Here is a 13,063-nt window from a genome sequence, read left to right as displayed (position 1 = left end):
CAAGCAAGCAGGGAAGGGGCAGAGAGAGAAGGAGAGAGAGAATCCCAAGCAAACTCCATGCTGTGAGCTTGGAGCCTGACTTGGGGCTCGAACTGTGAGATCATGTCCTGAGCCAAAATCAAGAGTCAGACGCTTAACCGAGTGAGCCACGCAGGAGCCCCTAAAACAGTAACTTGCATAGCACATCATTCTCTTTCCTGTAGTATTATTTAATTTTCCTCACATTTATCATTAAACAAAATACATGTCTGCTTGTGTTTTGCCTGCCAAGAATGTAAGCTTGATGAAGGAAGGGTCTTGATCTGTCTTGTTTCCTATTATGTCTTCAGTACTCCAGTATCTAGGAGTGCAGGGCATATGTTGATCAACAAGTTTATATATTCATTAAAAACTCAGCAAGATGATACGCAGAATTGCTGAATAAATTCTGGAAAGTAGTCAATACCAAATTCCGATTTACCTCTGATCTTCTGAACTTGTGGAAAAGTAGTGTTTCTAGTAAGCTATATGCTAAGTGCTGAGAAGTTAAGGAGTAACCAGATCTGACAGGCATAAAACAGTCTATATTCTCTTTGAGGAGGTAGTGTGACTCCTGTGATGAAGAAGTAGGAGTGTCAGATAGTGAAAACCTTTTGAGTAGAGTGAATGTAGCAAGTGCCTAGTTCAAAGCCACATAAATATCACATGGCTAGAATTTCATTCCATTCAGGGATTCTGTAAAGCACACACTGTCCTAAGAAGTAGTAGCACTGCCTACAGGTGGATAATTGGATATGGATCCTGTGTGTTTTTATTTGTGGATACATTTGCATCAGAGGTCTAAGAACTAACTCCATTTTACTTATTTTTGGCTATTTAAAATATTGTCAGTAGAAGACACGGAAACGAATTTTCTAGTTGTGTGACCTTGAGAAAGGTGCTTTATATATAGATAACAGTAGTATCTATGTGATTGAAAATTTGTGAGGATTAACAAAATAGTCTATGTAAAGTACTTAGATACGTGCATGGCATTTAATAAGTGTTCAATTAAGGTTTGTGGTTTTTGATAAACGTTGAAAACAGAATATGCAAAATCATATATGAATGTATAAATAATTATTATAATTATCTACAAATGCTAGTGATGAACTAGAATATTTCTCTTATGTTTCTGGCTTCTGTGTTGTATTACCATTCTGTTACAGCCATAACAGCTAATCACAAGCTTTGTGGCGCAAAATAACAAAAATTTATTCTCTTTCATTTATGAAGGTTAGAAGTATGAAATGTGATTTATGGGGCTATAATCAGGGTGTCTTCAGGGCTGGGTTTTCTGGGGGCTCCAGGACGGAATTTGTTCATTTAATCTTCTGGCTTCTAGTCTTTGCTGACATTTCTCGGAGCATGGCTTCCTCACCCCAATCTTCACTTCTCTATCCCATAGCCTTCTCCCTAGCTTTAATACTCTTGTCACCCTCTTAAAAGGATCCTTGTGATTACATTGGGCCCACTTTGGAATCTAGGGTAATCTCTCCTTGTTATGATCCTTAAATGAATGATGTGTGCAAAGCCCCTTTTTCCATTTAAGGTAGCATATTCAGTGAATCTGGGGATTAGGATTTGGACATCTTTGGAGGCAATTACTTCATCTTGCACAAATGCATTCCTGTTCTTTCAATTTTAACAGTTACTTTTTAAAAAGTACAAAGTTTTATCATTGTTTTTATTTTCTTGATGAGAATTCTAATGACCCATTGGCACATAGGACAAGTGCTTATATTTCTTTTCCTGGCAACTTCAGTGGTCCTGTTGTCACTGAGTAGTACCTAGGGGTGACTGCTAAGCACCTTTATAAAAGGTAACTAATTGTACTTTGTTCTTTGGCCTCACAACTGATGTATCTGTCTGATAGTTCTGATTAACATAAAACCATGTTTTCTTGAGAGTTGCAGTGAGTTTCTTCAATATGTTGAATTTTAAACACGGCAAAATGTGATAGGGTCAGATTTATCCAGCTATCCATTAAATACATTGTCAGGAAAAACTCACAAAGGAGGGCACATCCATGCATCTAGGATCATGTTTGCAGCCCATAAGAGCGATGATGCAATATATTTGCCTTTCTTCTCTGGTTTTGTCACTTATCTCATCCAGTCTGCTGACTTTGGAACCCAAAAAATGTCTTTGGTATGAGCCTTGCAGCTGAATTACAGTAGAGGGAATGGTGAATATGAAAGGCTTAAGAAAGGTGAGTTAGAAAAGTGGTAGATGGAAACTGTGTATTGTTTTTATTTATGCTCTCTATTCTTGTACACAGTGCACTTCCCATTTAGCTAGTCAAGTTCATCCATTCACTGGATTTTCTCATGTCACCAAATAAGTGTGAGTTGTATTGAATTTTACAGAAATTTCTGACACATATGGGATATTTCCATTTCTCAAATAATTCCCAGTACTTTCAATCTGGAATTACTCCATAGAGTTAATTCAGCTATGGCTATAGTTGTCAACATAGCCCTGTAAGTGTTCAGTGGCTTATAACAATAAAGGGCGATACACTCTCAACTAAGCATCAGTGTTTAATCAGGAATATATCATTGTATTTGATTTTCACAGTAATCCTCACGAGGTGGAGAGTGTTCCCATGCCCATTTCACAGATGAGAGGACAGGTGTTTAGAGATATTAAGTATTTGTCCACATCTGCACAGTTGGTAAGAAGTTGAGCTGGACTTCAAATATAGGCATTTTACTTCAAGTTAGATGCACTCATTTCACCTTCATTCTGTATCTCTTCAGGTCTCTCTTGGCAGACCATCAGCTGGTACTGGGGATTTTCTAAGCTATAGCTGGTTATATACTAAGTAAGTCTGTACTTTGCAAGGGATGATTGCATACTTTTCAAATAACTTGACATTGAGGCCCTTTCCTAAGAAGCTGCATCCCGGCCACCGTTCCTCTCAGAGTGGTTCCTCTCCCTTTCCAAAGCTGAGAAAAAGGCCTAGTGTCTTAAAATATACTTAGTTCTTGTTGAAGTTAATGTTATGGAAATAGACTTTTCCTATGCATCTTTGTAATTCCACTGGTTTCTTATTTAACTGCCTTGGAGCTCTCTTTATATTGTTGTTCACATGGTTTCTGATTAAAACACCATGATACTAAGCACTGCCCAGAATACAAAATCTAACCAGAGGTAGCTTATTGTAATGTCTTCCTCTCAACTTAAAAAAATTACTTTGCTTATATTTAAATATTTATTGATTAATTATAATAAATCATTGTAGTTCTCAAGCATAATTTTCAAAAACTCATGAGTCATAAAGGTATAAAATGAGCACATATCAAAGATTGATGTAATTCACTAATTAGTGAAGGAATTGGAAGACATGTTAGAGCTGGTTTAGAGGAGGTGTCAAAGCACCACAAATCTATATGCAGTAAAAAAATTTTGGAATGGATTTGCCACAACTGGTCTATACATAGGGTGGTAATCAATTGCATCCCACCAGAACACAGATAGTTTCCATTTCTATGGACAAGAATTACTTGCGTTGCTATTAACCTTCTAAAAGTTACCTTTTCAGAGTTGTGAAATAGCATATCTAAAGACAAAGTTGCACAGATAGGGTCAGGTAGCCCCGAGAAGCTCCAACTTTCTATCAGAAGATTATCTAGTAATCCCTATTGTTCATTCCAGGATCTCAAATATGTCATTAAAGTACTATCCTGTGGCTGCATCTACAGTTTACGTTTTTTTTCCTTCGGTTATCCACTATATACTTAGGGCCTATTATCTGCTTGAAACAATTTAATAGGTATTGTAAACAGATCAGGAAATGTGTAGGTTTGTGTGTATGGGTTTGTGTCTGTTCACAATCTATTTTAATTAGCTTCTGATTGCTATCCTAGCCTTTGTATTAGTGACCCATGAAAGTGGATCTTATGACTGAGAATAGTGAAAATTATTTTAGTGAAAAATTACTTAGCACAATGTAGTTTATCTGGATGACTCTTGGATTAAGACATGTTTATGCTTTTAGAGAATTAAAATAATAGGAAACAATGTGAGATAATTTGATTCTGTAACAGCTTTTTTGTTAATTTTTCTAGTTTATTGAGGTCTAATTAATAAATACAATTTGTATATATTTAAGGTGTACCACTTGATTTTTTTGATACACATAAACATTGTGAAAGGATTACCACAATGAAGTTAATTAACATATCAATCGCCTTACATACTATCGTTTTTTGTGTTATGTTTTACTCTCATAACAAATTTTAAGTATAAAATGCAGTATTATTAACTGTGGTTGCCATACTATACATTAAATCATTAGATTGTATTGATCGTGGCTAACTCATCCTCTGTACCCTTTGACCAGTATCTTCTCATTTTCCCTACCCCCAGCCTCTGGTAACCACCATTCTATTTTCTACTTTCTAGAAGTTTGACTTTTTCCGATTCCGTGCATAAGTGAGATCATACAGCATTTGTCTTCCTCTGCCTGGCTTATTTCATTTAACCTAATGCCCTGAGGTCCATCCATATTGTTGGAAATAAAAATATTTTCTTCCTTTTTTAGGGCTGCATAATAATCCATGGTGTGTGTATGTCAGGTTTTCTTTATCCGTTGATCTATTGATGGACACTTAAAACCTTTTCTAAGGAAATTTTAAAGTAATATAAAATGTTTATATTTTTATGAAAAGAAGTATATATTCATTTTTTTAAAAATTGGGCAAATATATAGCAATATGGAGGAAACCAATCATTCAGTATAATTACTTATGACAACAAAGGTCATATTAAATGATGTGAGGCAGTTTCTCTGGTCATTTTTTGATCTATATTCATATTACTCATAAGAATCATGCTCTATACAGCATTGTATTCTTCTTTCATCTCTGAGCATTTTGTTGTGACTAATTTTCCAAGTGACTGACTTCCAAAATATTTGTGAAGACTGAATATTTTATCTTATACATACCCCCTACAATTGGTTTTAATTGTCCTTCTTAATAATTAGATACTTGAATAGTTTATTAAATATCTCTTTATTTATCTCCATAAATCCAGATGGAGATTTATGAGTATTCAAGGGTGATACACAGTTACCAATCACTGCATAACAAATTACTACAAATTTGTATCATAAAATGATAGAAATGTATTATCACACAATATCTATGGGTTAGAAGTGAGGGTACATGTTAGCTGGATCCTCTGCTGAATCTCACAAGGCTGGAATCAAGGTATCAGGCAGGCAGAACTCTCATCTGAGACCTGGGGTCCTCCTCCAAGGTGATGTGGTTGTTGGCAGAATTTAGTTCATTGTGGCTGTAGGATTGAGGCCCTCAGCATCTAGAAGCCACAAACCATTTCATGACATGTGGTTCTCTCCACAACATGAAAGTTTGTTCTTCAAGTCCAGTATGAGAGCATCTCTGCTGATTGTTAATTCTCTGACATCTTCTGTGACCTTTAGATCCTCTTTTAAAGGTCCACCTGATGAGGCTGGGCCCACTGAGAGTGGTCTCTATTTTGATTCACTTAAAATCAACTGATGAGTTGATTGATTTACAACTACAAAACATCTTATCTTCTGCTATATAACATAGCCTAACCATGGGAGTAATAACCTATCGTATTTATAGTCCTCATCCATAATCAAGGGGGTATGGGCTTCCATAGGGTGTGAACACCAGGGGTGGGAGTCTTGGGGGGCCATCTCAGATTTTTACTACCACAGAGTGATTTTATTTCTCTGTTCAGTGATAAATTCTTCCTTTATCATATGTTCTATATTCTGATATTGGGTGCAATGTTGTATGTGTATCTTTCATTGATAAGTGCATCAATTTTTGTGGCTGTACCAATTAATAAGTGTAGAATTAAAATGCATTTTGGTATCTTGCAGGCAAGTCCTACTTAATTCTTCTTTTCTAAATTTCTCTCATTTATTCTTGCAGTCAAATTTTAGACTTAATTATTCAAGAAACAAAATAAAACATCCATTTGGATTTTGACTAGAAGTAATATCAGTTTAGAAAAATGTGACATTTTTAGTCAATATTGACAAGTGGCTAATATTTTCATCTTGAAGCACATTATTTTTCATAGTTTATAATGCAATAAAGTTTTTTAATGTCTTTATAACCATAACCTATAAATAATGAAAATTTTGGGTTTGTCTTAGCTAATATTTATATTTATAGCTATTATTCTTTCTGGTTCACATCACTACCTAGAAGTTCTAGAAAAAAGCTAAGTAATAGGGGTGACTTAAACTACCCTTGCCAGTGTAAATTTATTTTATAAAGTTTATTAAATTTTTTATATTAGCTCTGATAATTTGTTTTGTCACTTTTAAAAGGTTTTCTTTGAAAAAAATAAAAGGTTTTCTGTGTTCTTACAACCATAACCATGGTTTTCTGTTCCTTAGAACACACTGTGTTCTCTGAAAATTTGCAGGTACTCATCTGTGCTATTTTGGAGTTTATACTTGAATAGTATTAAGAACTTTTAAATGCTTTTGTTTGTTTCCTGTTATTTTGTTCAGAAAATTTTCATAATTTACCTTCCCAGAAATCTATTCTCTAATATTTTCAAATTTAGGAAAATTAAAAGTATTCTCATTTTTTGTGTCTTTGTGTATTTTATATCCTCTTTCTCACCTTTGATTTTGTTAATATTATTGGTCTTATTTTCTTAGTCGATTTGATAGAAGTTTAGTCTTTATAACACAGAGCTGGTTATGACATTCGGTTCTGTAAACACAATGGTCTTCCCAATTGTTCAAGGATGTGGTTCAGACTTCATGAGAATTGAGCAAGCCCTTACTGTACAGGATCCTTCTACAAGTTTTCAGGCTCACCTGGTGCCACTCAGCAGGTGGGCCAGTTATTCCTCAGTAACTACAGCCACTACTCTAGTCTGTTGGTTTGCAGAACATTCCATAGCATCTCATGTCACATTGCTGCACAGCAGACTACTTTGTGTATAAGTCTCAGGACAGTATGAAAATAAGGAATTCATGCATTTTGAACAGCGTTATGTGACTGATCACTATTCTTATCACTTTGTAGGAGAATCTGTCAGGAACCGTATGACTGAAGATCTTATTGACATCTTGGCCCTTTAGCCAGATGATGAATTAACCTCTGGAGATCATTATAGATCTTAGTTATAAGGTCTGGACCTTAACCTTCGCTTGCCAGCCAGTCTCTATAGGAATGAATGATCTTCAGGCTGGGTTGTGTTAAAAAAACAAAAACAAAAAGCAGAACCCTGTTTGTGCTGTTTTGTAAAAAAAAAAAAAAAAAAAAAAATTCTAGTGAGTTCAAACTTACTTTTGATATTCTATATGTAAGCACCTCACTACTTATTGAATAGATAAGTATTGAATAGATTGTCAGGTATATAGTTTCATTTTCACTAGAGGTTTTGCAAATGCATCATAGGCTCTATTTATTCTCCTCTGCCTGCAATGTCCTGTCCATCCTGTTTTAAAGCCTTTATACCCTGATTCAAAATTAGGTCAGAATATCATCCTCATATGAGAATGTTTTCATGGCTTCTCCAGGCAGCCCTGAGCTCTTTGCATAGACTTGAGAATTCTTCTAACACCTATCCCTTTGATGTAATCATTGATTTTTCAGGCCTCTTGTTCATGTGATCTTTGGCTACAGTTACCATTTCCTAATGATTTTGTGTTTTTAATACTTAAAACAGTATCTGAAACATGGTAGGCCCTCAAAAAATTTTTTAAGTAACTATATAGATGTCTTCAGAAATTCTGAGTGATTTATTTTTGGCAAGAGAGTTGTCATAGGTTCATGATGGAGGAAATCAGTTTCACTGGAGCTAATTTTAAATATTTTGGGTTTTTTTTTTTTTTTTTTGCTAACTTTTAGTTGGCAGGGCCTTTAAGTACAACTGATATCATGTCCATAGGAAATTTATACCACAACTTTAACATGCATTACTTTATGTAAATTGTGGCTGGTAAAATGCTTTGTGCCATGCACAAATGGATACTTTAAATTTTTTTATTTTAAATTTAAAATTTAAATTTACTTTAAATTTTTTTGAGAGAGGGAGCGTGCAAGCACCAGCGGGATAGGGACAGAGGGAGAGAGAGAATCCCACGCAGGCTCCACAGTCAGCACAGAGCCTGACACAGGGCTTGATCTCACAACTATGAGATGATGACCTGAGCTGAAATCAGGAGTTGAACTCTTAACCCACTGAGCCACCCAGCTGTCCCTAAATGTTTCTTGTTATTAGAGTGGAAATGATGTACTTGTGAGTTTAGTAAGGTAAAAACTTTGAGGACTAAATAAAATATAATAGACCATTTTTTGAGCATAAATAATTTTTACATACCAGCCCGAAATGGAGAGAATGGAGACATATGGAAAGAGCGTTTTAAAATGTCTATAGTGAAATGTCACTGTTAAACACTGATAGATACCATAAAGACAAGTACTTAAAGGTTGTAAATGTTTGAAGTAGGTATTTGCTCTCTCACTGTGTTGTGAATAATAGGTCAAAAATGAAATAAACCAAAAGGAAATAAACCTCTCACTTATGTCCATGTTTTGTAGATGACAAGTGTAAGGAGATGAATTTGCTTGCCTGACATATGAGTGAGACTCTTAATCCTCTTCATTCTCATTCTAAAACCAATTCTCTCTGTTTTACGATGTAAGTAAAATAAAACAAACCAGTGCTAATTCGCTCCAGTTTACTTCTAATCTTTGTATTTATCCATGTGTATTTTCTTTACTTCTGCCTCTAAAGGTTGTCTCAACTTTGCTGTACTAGTATCTCTTCCTTTCTCGATTCACTTGCCTCCTCTAGCTCTTCTCTTTGCTTCAGTTTACGATCTGGAACGATCAGGAACGATCTTCCTCGTTCTCACCTAAAGTTAAGCCTCAACTTCTCTACCCTCAACTATGGGTTTCACATCTTCCTGTTTAGGAACAAGCAGATAAAGCTTATTTTACTCATTAAGTTTTCTTATTTGTTTAATTAAAGGAGTGGCCAGTATGACTGGCATTATCTTTAATGCTAGTTTTATCTCTTTTTATCCTTATAATACATAAACTCTGCTGATTTCATCTTTAAATATCCTTGCTCATATCATTGACCTGGCTCCTTGACTGATTTCCTCCATTTTCCTGTCCTACAAATATTTGTAGGCTCTGAAGTGAAAATGTAAGCCATCTTCTCTTTGTTTTCTATGCTTTCTTCCTGTTTATCCTAATCTATGTCTTTAATTTCAGCTAAAATTACAATATTGTTATTCTCCATCTTTACACTGAGTTTATGGCTAATATTTTTAGTTAACTACAAGAAAATTCTAGTAGGGAGATTCCATAAGCTGTTTAAAATCTGTGTGCCTTAAATATAATTACATATACTTCTCCATCCTTACTGCCCAGAAGGTCTTACCTAGTTCTATATATTGGTAAATAGGATCATAATAGACCTAGGTGCTCCAAGTGTATGCCTCAAACCCACTTTCAAAGCTTGCTTTCAGTGCCACTTCCTTTAATATCCCTGAACTCCATTTATTCCCAAATATATTCTATTCTTGCGGCATTCACCTCTACTGCTTTAAGTCTGACCTTCTTCTTTATCTTCCTATACCACTGCCTGCTAACTAGTTTCTTCCAACTTCGAACTATGCTTTATGAAACAGTTAAGGTTTTTCACTTAAAAGCATCCTTTAGTTCTTTATTGTCCCTAGTACAAAGGATCTTAGGACTGTGTGAAAGGGGGATAGGTCAGAATTTGGGGTGGGTCATCATGTGTATTCTGAGGAAACATATTCAATATACATAAGTGTTTTCATGATATATTCAATATACATAAGTGTTTTCATGATAAAAATGTTAAGAAAGTGAAGCTGCATAAAATATTCTTGGACAATGAAGTTACACAGTATATGAGTGAAAAACATTGTAGGGGGCATGAGGGAGGGGAAAAGTGATGGTTACCTAGCATATCTTGTTATTGACAATCCTACATTGACATCTTCAACTTCAGTCACCACAGCCCGTGGTCTGTTTACACTTCACTCCTAGTATTTGCCATTTCACATCCTTTCCATATTAGTTTTTGTTGTTGTTGTTGCTGTGACAAATTACCACAAACTTCGTGGCTTAAAACAACCCCGGTTTTTATTCTTAGAGTTCTGGTGGTTAGAAAGTCAAAATGTATTAGACTTACTTGGTAAAATCAAGGTGTTGGCATGGTTACCTCTTATGTGGAAGATCTGGGGAAAATCTGCTTCCTTGCCTGTTCCAGCTTGTGGAGGCCACAAATATCCCTTGGGTCATGTTCTGTTTGTCCATCCTTAATGTGCATCACTCCAGTCTCTGACCTTTGCTTCCATCCTTAGAGTTTCTTTGAATATCATTCTTCTACTGCCCTTTTATAAGGATGCTTGTTATTACATTGGGTTCACCTGACTAATCTCCCACCTCAAAATCCTTAATTTAACCACACATGCCCAGTCCCTTTGACATGTGAGGTAAATGATCACCAGTTCCAGGTTGTGAACGTGTTTGTGGGGTGGGCATTATTCTCTCCACCAGAGCGACAATCTCAGTCATACTTTATTCTAGATCCAGAAGTCCCTTTACCTTAAAAAAATCTTTATGACCTAACTGAAATACTTCCTCCTCTGAAAGCTCTTTGCTATGACTTCCCCAGAGCCAACCTGAAACAAAATTAATAGATTTCTCCCTCTACTCCCTCAGCCCAGTATACTTACCATATGGCAGTAGGGCAGGTCTAATTAAGTAGGTAAGCATTTGTCTCCTTTATTGGTCTATGATCCTTCTTTATTGGAGTGCATCACATAGTCTTTGTGTCCCCACTACACCTTAGCACAGCATCTTGTAACTAGTACATGCTTAATAAGTGTATACCAAATGATGAGTTTGAATACTAGAATTCAACTGTATACAATAGCAACCACAGTCAGTCTTTCATTCAGTCCCTTTTTCAGCTAACACTTAGCATTGGAAATAAAAAGATGAATAAAGCACACATTCACCCTGGTGGGACTTCAAGTCTGGGAAAAGAGAAAGACATAATTAAAGAGATGAGCTAATAGCTTGAGGTAGGACATAAAGAAAGCTGGTAAATACAAAACGTGTCACAGGTGAGAGGATGTGAGTTGAGTCTATGATAGTGTTAACGTAACAATAATGGCAACAACAGTCAACCACAGTGAAGACAGTAACAACAGCAGCTTCCATTTCTTGAGTTTGTTGTATGTGCCAGTACGGTTCTAGGTACTGTGCTATATACTGTAATGATACCTATTTTTTAAATGAAGAAACCAGTCACAGGTTATGTGCTCAAAATCACACAGCTAATGGGTGGTGAAACTGGGATAAGAACCTAGACAGACTGATGGCTCATAACCATTATAGTATGTGTTCATTCTGCATAAGATTTAGTACTGGTTTATGTGAAGCCAAGTCATGATAGTATTAAGAATATTAATTATGCAACAAGTACAGCAAAGCTTGGATGTCTATGACTAGATATATTTCATCAGTCTTTCAAGATAAGATGTAATAAATGATATCAAAGAGGTTTATGAACATTACTGTAGACTGACCAAGATGTTGAATCTGTGATACGCTACATATTTTTCCCCCTAATACAAAGCACTTCAAGAGATTCAATTAAGGATCTTGATGTTACCAAATTGATGCTTTCCAAACCAAATTAGTTTCAAGAAATAAAATTGCAAACGAGCTTGTGTTCTTACAGAAATGAAACGAGTGAGGAAGTAGTATTTAGAACGAGAGTGAAGTAATAAGACAGTTAAGTTTGATGGTCTTGCAATGTGTAGTTGGATCCTGGAGTTTCTTGGGCAGTGCTGATTAAACTCACACTGAGAGAGGAACTGATCCTTACTGCTAACCTGAAGGCTGAAGATATCAGCTTGAAGATTTCCTGCAGCTCCAGTTAGCGCAGTGGCTGGGAAATGGGATTCAGATTTTAGGAATGCATGACTCAGGCTTGAGCTGTAATGTGGCGGTTCGTCAGATATGTTTGATGAGTTGGCTTTTCGGACTAGGTTTCATTTATGTCTTTATGTGAACTCAAAGCCCTTGGTTAGAAAACTGAAACAGGCTATCATCATTTAAAGGAGCTAGAGTTAAAATAGCTTATTCTCAATACTTATTTTAAAAATTCACTGACTTTCTGACTAAAATGATGATGGTATCACTTTACTGCAAGTGAATAGATAGTGATTTTGTTCTGTGAATTAAAATGTGTTTGAACAGACTTATTAATGCAAATGAATTAATCATTTAAAAATATTCAGAGGTAAAAAATACTCAGAAGTATCTCAGGTGCTATGAGAGCAAAATATGTGACTGTCAAACCACCATTTCAGCTTTCTCATTTTTAATAAAGTCATAGTGATTGAAAGCTGAATACAATCAGTCCTCAACTGTCTTGCAAAGAAACTTGTGCTGTCATGGATTGACAATATATTTGAACTGTGTTCTGACTTGATACTTTTTGAAAATTCAGTCTTTCACCTGTACTATCACAGTCCTACACAAAAATGAAAGAGGGATGATTTTCCCAGGAAGACAGTGTTCATTTCAGTTAATTTCAAATGAAACATATCCCCCTTTTGAAATCCAAACTCTATAGAGGCTAATGTCCCTTCTAGTACCCCTCTGAGAGCCTTGTAATAGGACGAAGTCATGTATCTTTCTGTAGCTTTCAGAGACCGTATACTTTCTTTCAATAGAGACAAGAGTCTTAAAATTCTCTTGAAGTATCTTTTAGAGCTTTTTTAAAGAGAATTGTAAAATTATAATTAAATCTTTAGAGGCATAGAATTTATGATTTCTTGACTGGGAAGAAGGATATAGAATAAAATCATATTCCATTGTAACCTGGAACTTTAAAATACGTTGGTATTTGGTAATTTATATTAAAAACAGTGAAATAGTCCTTTTCAAGAGATTGTTTTCACTTCATTTAAGTGCAATTAGGTCCTCTAAAAAGATAAATTTTAAACCTTTAAGCG

At 35.4% G+C, this 13,063-nt stretch overlaps 1 protein-coding gene across 1 annotated transcript in view; it reads left to right on the top strand.

Annotated features, from left to right (window-relative positions):
• IL1RAPL1 (interleukin 1 receptor accessory protein like 1) overlaps window positions 1-13,063 on the top strand; it is a 1,353,681-nt gene that overhangs the window by 180,528 nt on the left and 1,160,090 nt on the right. The gene's annotated exons all lie outside the window — the stretch shown is intronic.

The sequence above is a fragment of the Panthera pardus genome, unplaced genomic scaffold (genome assembly GCF_024362965.1).
Source record: "Panthera pardus isolate Hobbes unplaced genomic scaffold, ASM2436296v1 HiC_scaffold_27, whole genome shotgun sequence".
NCBI lineage: Eukaryota > Metazoa > Chordata > Mammalia > Carnivora > Felidae > Panthera > Panthera pardus.
Note: the sequence above shows the minus strand (reverse complement) of the source record. Positions and strands in the feature narration are given on the sequence as shown.